The following is an 11979-nucleotide window of genomic DNA, read 5'->3' as shown; positions in this document are numbered from 1 at the left end:
GGCATCAACCAATCATGTCGTGCAGGAACAGACATACATTGAAGCATACACCATTATGCACAACAAGGCTCAATGATCCGAACCAAGATTACCCCTTTCAAACTTGAGGCAGTGCATACCAGGTCCACTTCTTCTGTTCTTACCTTTCACAATAAAAGCCTTATGCATTTACCAATGGGAGATAAAATCAACTCACTGCATTTTTCCAAAAGGAAACTCAATAAAGTAGCTTTCATTAGCTTAGGCTATGCATCAATTTGCCATTGCCAGACATTGCTCTGGGTTATAGGATCCAGGTAGCTGGTCTTCTGCCTGTGCAAAATCTTTTCTAACCTTCATTGAAAAAGTGTTGCAAATTTGCATTGCTGCCGGTATAAATAGTTTTGATGCAATGCAAGCACATTAATGTTTAACAAAGTCTATTTAAAGAGCAAAGATGCCCAGAAGTCATAGACTCTATACCCACTTTATATAAGGTCTAATCTCTTTTAAACGCATGTATGCCTCTGGAACCCACATGCAGATTACCTGCCCGTCGACCTGTTCCTAATTATTATTCATGTTTACAAACTTTCATCTCTTGGGACGGGCCGCAGAACCAGCTGCATATGAGATGAGCAAACAGAGCAGCATACAGGAGTGGACATGAATTTATTCATGGTGAAAAGAGCCCATCCACGCAAAGGGCCCAGCGTCTCCCCTCTGCCTCCCCAGAGAGCAGACATTTATGAAGACATTGCCTCAAAATCATTACAATAGCATTAGCATTCCAAGCAGCCACTACCTGCGTCATGATTGCATTTGTTGCTCTGCCAACCCCTCCACCCAACCAACAATCGCACCCACCCACACACCACCACTAGCCCCATTCCCTATATCCTACGGATGTGAACCTAGCAAGGTGAGGGAGAGTGCAGAGCCTGAATTTCCTTTGGGAAATGTGGAGAGGCGTTTAGCAGCAGCACGTTTTACACCCGTTCTTCACAGTCAGAGTGCCTCCATCTACCACCCATGTAGTGTGTGTGTGTGTGTGTGTGTGTGTGTGTGTGTGTGTGTGTGTGTGTGTGTGTGTGTGTGTGTGTGTGTGTGTGTGTGTGATCCGGGTACAGATGGCTGACTTGCAGCTAAAGCGCAGCAATCTGTAGGGGAAAAGGATGAATTGTTAAAAAGAAAAACACACACACACCCAGTGGACAGCTACACGCACGCGCGCACACACAGGCTTTTTTTTTTAACTACAGTACCAGTCAAAAGTTTGGACACACCTTCTCATTCAACTACTTTTAAGAATCTAAAATATAAAACATATTCTGGTTTGTTGAGCATTTGTTTGTTTACCACATAATTCCATATGTGTTCCTTCATAGTTTGGATGTCTTCAATATAAATCAACAATGAAGAAAAAATAAAAATAAAAATAAAGAAAAACCATTGAATGAGAAGGTGTGTCCAAACTTTTGACTGGTACTGTACGTACCGTGCATTTCCGCCGCTCTATGCGAAAAACAACTATGCCGCCCCTCTATTTGCAAAATGCCGTACCTGCAACAACACAGACGCCAATATTATATGCAATGCTAGTTTGCTTACAGTGTCAACAATATTAAAGTATGATGCCATTAGGCTGATCCATAACGCACCAGGTCTACTCTGTGCTTGCTGCACACGTAACATTGGGCATACTTTGTGTCAGGATCCTCCACGTTCCCTGTTCTTCCTGCTGATGCCTCACATTTTATTGCCTGTATCTTTAGTTTTGCTGTTCAGCAGCTTTTAAAAACATTTCAAACTTCGGTGTCCTTGTTGATAGTGCATCCTCCTCTTGTGTGGATAGATGAAAGCAGATTGGGATATATTTGCATTATGCATTCATACTTTCATTTGCTAATATTAAATATTAACAAAGCTCACAGCCATATTGAGCATTATGAATAATAGTTAGCCAGGGCTCTCTAGGAAGTTAGTTTTCAGATATTGCAAGAGTGGAAGGTTAATTAATAATAGTAAAATTTCTCTAGATTTGTCTGAAAAAGGCCATTTCAGTGTCAGAAGATTAGAAGATATACTTTTGAAAAATGGGTCCAATATTTATTTTGGTGACAATGGAGCAAAATAATGTTATAATCTGTGTTCAAGTTCCAATTGAAGTTAATACACTCAGGACCTGCCGGCAGTGGTGATACCCACCCCCAACACAGATACAGGAAAACCGACTTTCAGTAGGGTGTCTCTGCTCTGAAGGTTTCTGGTGTAGCCTAGCGAGACTGTAGTATCTGCTGTTGGTTACTAGCCAAAGTGCCGCCAAAGGCCCTTTGCCTAGTTTGTCTATATAGATGCACTGGTATTTACTGAATGTAGTTTCCAGTTTTCATATACAATATTTTTTGTGCCGATGGTTTAATGTGACTTTAACACATTTTTGAAGCAACGGTGGTTAAAGATGCCTATTTTTCTGTGCTTTTGTTTGATACACTTCAGGTGCCTTTGAATCAGCTCAGCCTAATAAACATGTAGACAATGTCGGGGCTTCATAACTGATGGTGGCTGTATATGTGCTGTCAGCTTTGTGTCAGTCAGCTCTATCAAAACGAGAAGCTGGGTCCACAATTACAGCGTGCCGTCAGTGCTCGATGAGGCATTAAGACAACAGAACAAGTTGTCAGATTGAAGCGCACGCTGCTCAGATATTGTCTACATGACATGAAATACATGACACCTGCCTCTGCTTCCCCCATAAAGCAGTGTGCGGACCACACATCTTGATATTCAAATAATAAAAGAAGCAGACATTTTGTGTGACAACTTTATCAATAATTCTGTTGCTCCATTTTAAATAAAAGCTGTAGCTATACTTCATAATCCAGTTATTAAAAGTTGTGAGGTGGTCTCATCACTGGAAAGGCCTTACACACATGCAAGGGCAAATCATTTTTGTTAGTAGCAGCTATTAAAACAGAGAGGGTTATTCCCATTAGCTAAATGGGTGATTAATGCGCTAATGAATCATTAGAAGAGATTCAGGGTTAGGGTATGCCTTCTCATGAAGTAATTGAGCTCAATTAAGCCAATCTCTGCAGGGCTTGCCTTGTTCTCCCTATATGTCTGACCACTCTGTCTGACCTCCAACCAGCAGCTGAAGTCATCCCGTCGGGGCAGCACCAGAGGGCCAATAAGAGCCGATGAAAACCCCAGGAGAGAGAGACGAAGGGAAATGAAGGATAGAAGGAAAAAGAACATCTCCAAAATAATCCTATGCTCCCGAAACAAATTGCCAGTTGTGCTGCAAGGATGTACCGCGGGGAAAATGATCAATTCCACCTGACCTTCCAACTTAATCACCACTCGCTCTACTGCTGTTCTGTTGAGACCTCCAGCACTGTGAGACGATGCAGAGGGCAAGGCCTGCAGTGGGCCAGAAGTCACTGGAGAAAGCTAAAGTAAGCACTTTTGATTACTTTAAGAAGCAATGTCCAAGCAAATAAGTCCCCAAAACCGATTTCCACTTGTTTTTTTTTAATGCAACTTTTAATAGTCAATGCATATAGACCTTCACTTTAAAGTACATGCTTGCCATACCTTCCCAAACTCTTCATTGCATTGGGAGAAAGGACTTAATGGGCAAGTTAATTTATAGATTGAAGTATTAAAGCAGAAACATGATATAAAGAGTCAAGCATGATTATCCACATATACTGTATAAGTCAGACAACGTGAAAGCATGAATATGAAAATAATAGTACATAAATAGAGAAGTGAAGTATGAACTCAATGCTTATCCAGGGTGAAAACCTATACCAAGACGACAAGCTATGTAGATACGTTGTTTTTTCCATCCTCTCAATGAGATTCCTTTCCCATGCTTTTCAAGCTCCTAATATTCACAAATTCCATACCTCACCACATCTGACCAAGTAATCTTCTACCTGAGCATCTGTCAGTTGTTGGATGCTGCTCTCTCCATTTGATCAGGATGCTAGGCATTACGGAATATGGATTCTAACTGCCAAAATATTGTCTCTGTTGCCATGTCAATGGTTATTGCACATTTAATTCCAGTTGATACATTAACTATCTGGGAGACACATTTAAATTGACCTTTCTTAATAATATAACAATCTCACCAAGTGGAAGAGAGTATTACTTTGCACTCTGTGACTCACATTACCTCAGTTTTACAAACTTGTCCGAGAACTACAGTGGCTTTTAGGTAACGAAAAACACTACAGGCTCTCTGTAGAGCCAGTGTTTGGTTTGTCCGTTCTGAGTTAATGTAGAAACGTGGCGGTGCAACACGGACTCCTCGAAGGGGACCCGCTCCCTTTTTAGATATAAAGGGCTCATTCTAAGCTAACGAAAAACACAACAATTATACGAGATCACCCGAAATGCTGTGCACTGGCCCTTTAATTATTCTTTTATAGGTTATTCAGACTGGGTTAAAATTAAGCACCAGACTGTGGTTGGGAGGTGGGTAAATTCATGCACTGTGGTCAAGCTAAGCCTCAAGGACCACAGCCCATGAGGGCATCACAAAGATTGCAGGGATAGATTATTTGTCCTGTCATGGTTTATACATAAACATGGATTCAGACTAATTTAATTGTTTAGGGATTCTGTAGTTGGGTTCTCTATTATATTGTTTTGTGTTGTTGGACATTTCAAGATCAATAAACTTAAACTGGTTCATTTTTCTGACAACTTTTAGAAAGCTGCAGCTAAATCACTTTCATGACTTGTGTATCAAATTCTGCAGGATTCTGGCAATGTAATCCAGACCAGTATGTTGTTTAGCAAGTCAAAGTTATGAAAAATTGATTCTAAGAACACAAGAGAGCATTGGTGGTCTGCCGTTTACTCAGCCAGAAGGATCTTTAGTTAGTTCTGAGGTAAAACAAGGCACAGAGGTCAATAAAGGGTGATATACAGCCTTTGTGGGCAGCAAGGGATGAGAACAGTGGACTTGTTTGACATCGTAACCTTAATGTACTGACAATTCTCTGCTTTAAGTCCATTTTACACGTACAAGACTCCTGCTTTTTTCAGCCCTTGACGATGAGGAGGAGCTGGCTATCCAACTGAAATTCTTAGCATATCAATAAAACAAAGAAATCCTCAAAATACCTTGGCTACGGTTTAATGTTGAGTTTTTTCAATTTCAATATTAAGCATGAAAAATAAAAAGGTAACTGATTCTGCTTTTATTCTCTATCATTTCACATATTCATTTATTCTAATTACGCTTATTCTTTCAGTAGCCACGTGTACTTTATACTGTAGTTAGTCCCACCTGGGCTGAAGCCTCTCCAGGTGCCCTTCGTTGAAGGATAAGAGAAAATAGCTGCTCTCTTCCACTTGCTGATAAGCACACCCAGGCTCAGGCTGGCCTCCTGAGACCACGCTGCTTTTCTCCACAACGCACGAGCGTTCGGCTGCCCTGCAGAAGGTCAATGAGAGAGAAATCTGCCTCTGCATGCCTGGGGACCAGGATGTAGAGGAGACTCGGTGACCTGACACCACAGGCCATTGGGCTGCACCAGTCCAATGAGGTAAAGAAGTAAATTATATATGATCTTGTTTCCGGACAGCAAATTTATCTTTGTTTGTCTTCATACACATGAGAACATGAGGTTAATAATGAAAGGAGAGCGGCCTTGTGAAGTCAAACATATGGCAAAAGAAATGGATGTAATGCTGCAGATTGCCTCAGGAGTTTGAAGGCACCATGGCTCCCCGCTCCATTTCACAGGTCAATATTTGCTAGATGTATTGGCTTCAGTAAACACTGCAGTCCACACACAGTGCTCATTCCAGCAGACTCTGGGAATAGAGTTCTCAACCAGCTGTACAGTATGACATTTGTTGTGTCCCAGTAATGACACAACACAAAGCCAGGCGGGTGGTAATAAAGATTCTCTTTCTGCAGAGATGCCACATACCCTCACTCTCCCTCACCCTTAATTTATTCCCTGAGGTGCTATGAGTGATTTTGTCTGTTCTCCCCCTTATATTAAACATCACACACTATTAGCTCTCAATAATCATTTGCTGCAGCCCAGGACACAATGATTTCCCATGACACATAAAACTGCAATAACGTCAACTCGGTTTCAGAAATAATATTGCCAACATTCTTTTTTATGTTTCTCCCCCGGCAGGAGAAAATACCTCCGTGTGACTCGCCCACTCTCACATGGAGAAAAGAGATTGCACAGACCATTTGTAACTTTCAAAAGTTACAAAAATCTAGTTTCTGCACATTTTCCCCAAATCTATATCTGAGTTCTAAAGGATAAAGAAAGATTTCAGGATTGAAAAATGGCTACATGCTGAGAGAGACAGATAGTGAAATAGTCTCATCTATGGCTTAGAAAGTATATGAATATACTGTGCAGAGTACTCAACAGCTCCCTTACCATAAATAATTACTCCATAAATACTTTATCTTGTTTTGTGAAGGATTTCTTGGACTATTATGCAGCGTTGTGATGTTTCTACAAATTTACAATGAAAAAATATAGCAGATATTTCTTATTGTCATTCTGACTGTGTTTTCGGCTAATCCATATATGTATATTAAATACACTTTATGTGAATGGAGAGACCCAAGGCTGTTATATCTCTTGTTTGATAATAACGGGGTAACCTCTGTCAAGCTTTGGCGTGAAATCACAGGGCCGGTTCACACTCTGTGTCAAGTGTGTATAAAGGGCAACTTAAAGTTAAAGTTGGTTATTAAATTAGCTGTCAAAAAAGCAAGAAATAGTTGGAACCTATTAATCTTGGGCAGGGTAGGCCACTCATTTCACATTTCTCCAGGCACACATAGTGGACCCACCATGATTTTTTATGGTAATCAAATGAAAGTTCAAGTGAGGCCTCTGACAGTCAGGGCAAGAGAGTTTCACACATTAACTCGGAGAGTACGGCGGCAAATTCTACAGAATGTCAAGTTTCAAATGAGATGTTATTCCAGTGGCTCAGCCAGTGATGGAAAGCAAGTACATTTAGAGTTTTTCCAATATTGATACCAGTAACGGATATGCCTCTGATACAACCTAAATGCTGAATCGGGTATCTGCGAGTACCCCAGTCTGTGCATTGATCCGGTAATAGTATCACAAAATGTTTTAGCTCACAGCTACACAGCAACAACACGTGTCGGCCGCTACCCAATTAGCACATCCTGCCCAATTAGTACTGCCTGATAATGCTACATTGTGAACAAGAAATCCGTGTTGCAATCATCTAGAGGCGTATTAGTTAACAGTAGCTGGTAGCAGTCGGTGGGCAGCACAGTCCATTTTGGCTAAATTACGTAGCTAAATAATATATCATTATACATAAATAACAGTTAACATACAGAGGTTGCAGTGAGTTACACTTTAATGCGTTCAAGCTCTTTTTAGTAAAAATAAAGTGCGTCAGAAAGGACATCCGGCGTAAAACCTTTCCCAAAACAAATGCAGATCATAAAATCTGATTTCAATAGCCAATCCGTTGAAGCCCGGGCTACAAACTACATGGAAATAGATGATTTGCTGTGAAAAAGGAGATTATGTTATAAAGCATTATAAATAGTTATGTTTGAGTTATAGGGTCATTTAAATATAATGAAACACATACCGCATTAAATGTATGTTTCTAGTGCATAATGGACATGGGCGTCATAGAAAGTGTTACCGTTACTTTTACTTTTGATACTTGAAGTACGTTTTTCAGATAGTTTTGTACTTCTTCACCCATTGATCCTATCCCAGTTCAGTATCAACAACCTGTCTAGCCTTAAAAAAAATAGAATTGTCTTGTCGAAGACATTTTATTACACAGAATAGAGGGGGAAAAACGGCAGTATCCTTGCATTTCACATGTATTGGGATTCTGTCTTTTTCCTGACAGGGGAAACAGGGGCCTCTTGAGTATTTAAGCTTTCTCTATATATACTTCCTTCTCTGCTTCAGTAGATGGCGTAAGTGCATTTTCAGTTTCCATTTGGCCAGGAAAAACAAATACTTGATGATCCTCCTGCAGGTCATCAGTGTAGTTCTTCTGCTCAGATTGTTATTGTCCTTTTAAAGCTTACTTTGTTCCATTTTCCAGAGGAATAAATTGGGCAACTCCAGGATGACTCTTCACTAAGTATCTTTCTTATTAAAGGACATTGCGGTCATGTTTGTCTCATTCAGGAATCTCTCCTAATCTTTATCAGCACCGAGGCAGATAATGGTCAAGCGTTGCTGGTGTTAAGGCTTAACTACCCTGCAAAATGAGGTTTCAAATTTGTACACCATTATCGGGGACTCAGATCCCATTACCTCCACGCAAATGTGTTGCACTGATGCATTTTGATGGTACTCCCACACAATAGAGAGAGTCAAGAAGCGCCAAACTGTTATCTACGCTCGAGGCAGCCAAACTGTATTGCCTTTCCATTTCAAAGAAAATCTCACTGCTGGATCAGGTTTCACAGGCATGCGGGTCCAGTGACTTAACCAGAGCTGATCACAGAGGACGAGAAGCTTTACAAAGCTGCAGCTCATGTTGCCCTGTGTCAGCATCGTTTGGGAGAAAAATAAAGGCATCCACCTCTCTGTCAAATTCCTGCAGTAACCTCAGTAGGATACTTCAGCGTGTGAGGAATGAAGGTGGATTAGGAGGAAGCAAAACATTCATTTGTGAGCCAGCACATGTGGAACTATAGCTTCTTTTTACTCTTTCATTGTGGCATGGCATGAAGCCTGTCTGTCATTTATCCTCAGAAATATATCAGACTCTCAAGGTAACTAATCAGCACAGCAGCTGATGATGTTGTATGTTGAAGTTTTAGGAGAAGAAATTCCCAGTACTTCCCTCTTTGTTCCTTCTGTCACCATACATGAAATGAGAACACGTGTTTTTTGGGACGATACTTTTAAAGTCAGACTTTTTGGTAAGACCTCTGTCTATTTTAACAGTAAATACTCAACTCAAACCTAAAATGTATTATTCTTTTTTTTCTGATGGATTGCCTGTCAAGAAAATATAATTGTCTTATTAGCAAAATTCTATTTAAATAATGTGCTAAAAAATGACACGAATAACCTACAATCCCTGAACCGTCGGAGTTTGGTCAAATCAACTTGAACTTCCAAGTTGTCTTTTCTATGTTTGAGCAAGTTTCCACGTTTGAGCAAGTTTCCACAGACTCTTGAGGACACATATTGTGCAGATAGTGTGAGAAACGGAGACATGCTCCATCCTGTCAGCATTCCACACAAACACTGGTGGAAAATTCCTACCTGAGAGATGTAAGAAATGAGCTGGGAGAAACTTTGTTCCAACAAATGTAAAATAAATCTTTTACAGTTGGATAATTCTTTACAACATCCGTTTTATTTAGAGGTAAACTGCATTGTCATGACTTGCTGCAGGTCACAATAAGATGCAAAACCCTCCCCAGCAATGAAGGCTTCTCCACACAGGGGAGATCCAAATGTCATGAATCTAAAGCGCATCTTGAAGCTGACCAGATAAATTCCCATTAATTCTGTGCACCACAACAACTGAATAAAAAAGGCCATGGGATGAATATTTATCACAGATTAGATAGCAGTGCTTTCAATCAAATCCCAAGCACCGAATACTATTCTTATCCACATGTAAAGTAGGAAGAATTTATTCTTGCTTTGCGTACTTGAGCAGGATAAATAGGCACCTGCTGAGCCATACATGTTGCCCTCCCCTCATCTAGAGAGCTTGGCCGATGAAGACGAATCAGCATTAGATGTTGATACATAATTTAGTTTCCCAGCTGTGTCATCCAACCTTTGCTACCAAATAAATATGTAAAAGCCAGCGGCTGGGGCTATTATTTTCAAAAGTTAGAAACGCATTCAGCTTCTTATTTTCTTTTCAAATAAGCATAGGCTACAAAATAAACAATGGCAGATTACAAACTCAATTTATTGCCAATGACTTCTAGAAATAGAATGATGTGGGAATAGTCTAGGCTAAATATCAACCACCGTCTGACTGTATTTGTCATTCAGGACAATGTTGATGTTGCAAACAGCCTTTTACAGTTTGGGATGATTTAATATCCTTATATAAGTCAGAAAAGTAACTTTCTAAGTTTCGAACTCATCCTTCATGTTGTGTCTTTCACAAGCTTAAATATATTCACATCCATGAAATAATCGATCACCACTTTTGAACAACATCTGCCTTTGTTGTACTTCTTTTGTACAATATGAACATGGCATATATAAGCTTGTGAGATGGCTCAAATAAAGTGAAACACATACACCAGCATGCAGTGGGGGAAGAAGGTAAAAGTAGCAATACCACAGAGGAAAAATACTAGTACTTAATATTCCTGCCTTTAAAATATTCTTAAAATGAAAATGTACTTTAAGTAAGTAAAGTTAATTCAAAATGGGTTATTTCAGAAAAAAAAAAATTATATTATTGGATAACAATAAGCTTAATATACTTTCCTCTCCGATGGGAACCAGAGATTCCTAACAAAATATTCTGAATGAAAACTTCCTTTCACACATTCAATTCACACCTCCCCCGATGGGAACCAAACATTACACCTGTTAGTATTGGGAACAAACACATTATTATCACCTGATTAGTTCACGTAGCTTGGGTCTACAAGTAAGGCTTTTCATGTCATTCTGTGGTAATGATGAACAAATGACAGAATGAGCGAGGCATCCCATCGCATATTGGATCATGGCCTTGATGAGGATGAGAATATCAATCCTGAGGAAGCTTTGCAGGAGGGAGCATCTGAAATATACGATGTAGGTATTGCTAAGATCATTCTGATCTTAAACCTGCATTAATAGGCCCTTTTCGCAGAAGATAATTGGACTATTTATAGGAAAAGCACAGTTGCCACTAATCACACTTACAATAGCTCAGTTCTTTGCCGGTGTCCCAGCAGGCAGTACAAGTGTGACAGTGCACAAAACTAGGCCCCTGAAACAACTTATCATTCATTTCATTATTTAAACCAGTGCTTTTCCTACTATTTAAATACTGGCCACTTGAAGGCATTGCATCAAGCTGTGAACACATAAAATCATGATATCGTGGGCAAGATAGTAGACAATGGCTTATTTAGACATCAAGCAGACACGTAGCAACATACGCATTCATTGGGAGCTGTTTTTTTGTCCACCTGATTAATATAAGTCCATATTTACTTTTGTTTTAACTCTGTTTTGGACCATCTCCTGAAAGGTATATCTGTCTTTTTCGCTTTAATTGAAAAGTTGTTTTCACTATAAAATAACTTTCAAGAGAGCAAGTGTGAAGTTACAGGCCATTAGACAAAAACAATGAGCTTATGGAGGAAAAAAAACACAATTTCCCTATCATGAATAAAACAATTCTCTCTCCCTACAAGTGATCCCTTTCACATTGCTCATGTTAAACATTTGATTATATCAGCTTTAAAATGACAGGTTGTTACTGGTATATAAATATTTAAATTAGTAACAGTCCTGTGATTTTCCATGACATCACCGCCGTGTTGGCCCGCAATTCCTTTGCAGTGTGTGGGGAGGAAATAAACACAGCCTTAACTAAGGGAGGCTCCTCATGAAGTAGATCTTCCTCAGAGATGACAGTACCTTCCCACACACACCAGCCTCGGCCTCTGCAAGAGCTCCACTCGTCAAAAGAAAAAAAAGAAATGTAAATATGGCAGCTCTGCACTCAAGAAATGTGGAACCAACATCATGTGCCACAGATATAACAAGTTCATTTGCAGAGCGGATGCCAAGACTACCATATGCTGCAACTCATGACCACACAAATACTTTTTATGTTTCGCGTTCATGTTATACAATAATTGCTCTAGAGATTCGGCAATGGATGTGTAAAGTAGTGTTCATGATAATGTTTGTATTCAAACAAATATAAAGTTACTTTTTTTGCACTACATTTATTAAATTTCCCCGATGTCCGCAAAGAACAGATTACATAATA

The sequence above is a fragment of the Anoplopoma fimbria genome, chromosome 12 (genome assembly GCF_027596085.1).
Source record: "Anoplopoma fimbria isolate UVic2021 breed Golden Eagle Sablefish chromosome 12, Afim_UVic_2022, whole genome shotgun sequence".
In the NCBI taxonomy this organism is placed as follows: Eukaryota; Metazoa; Chordata; class Actinopteri; order Perciformes; family Anoplopomatidae; genus Anoplopoma; species Anoplopoma fimbria.
Note: the sequence above shows the minus strand (reverse complement) of the source record.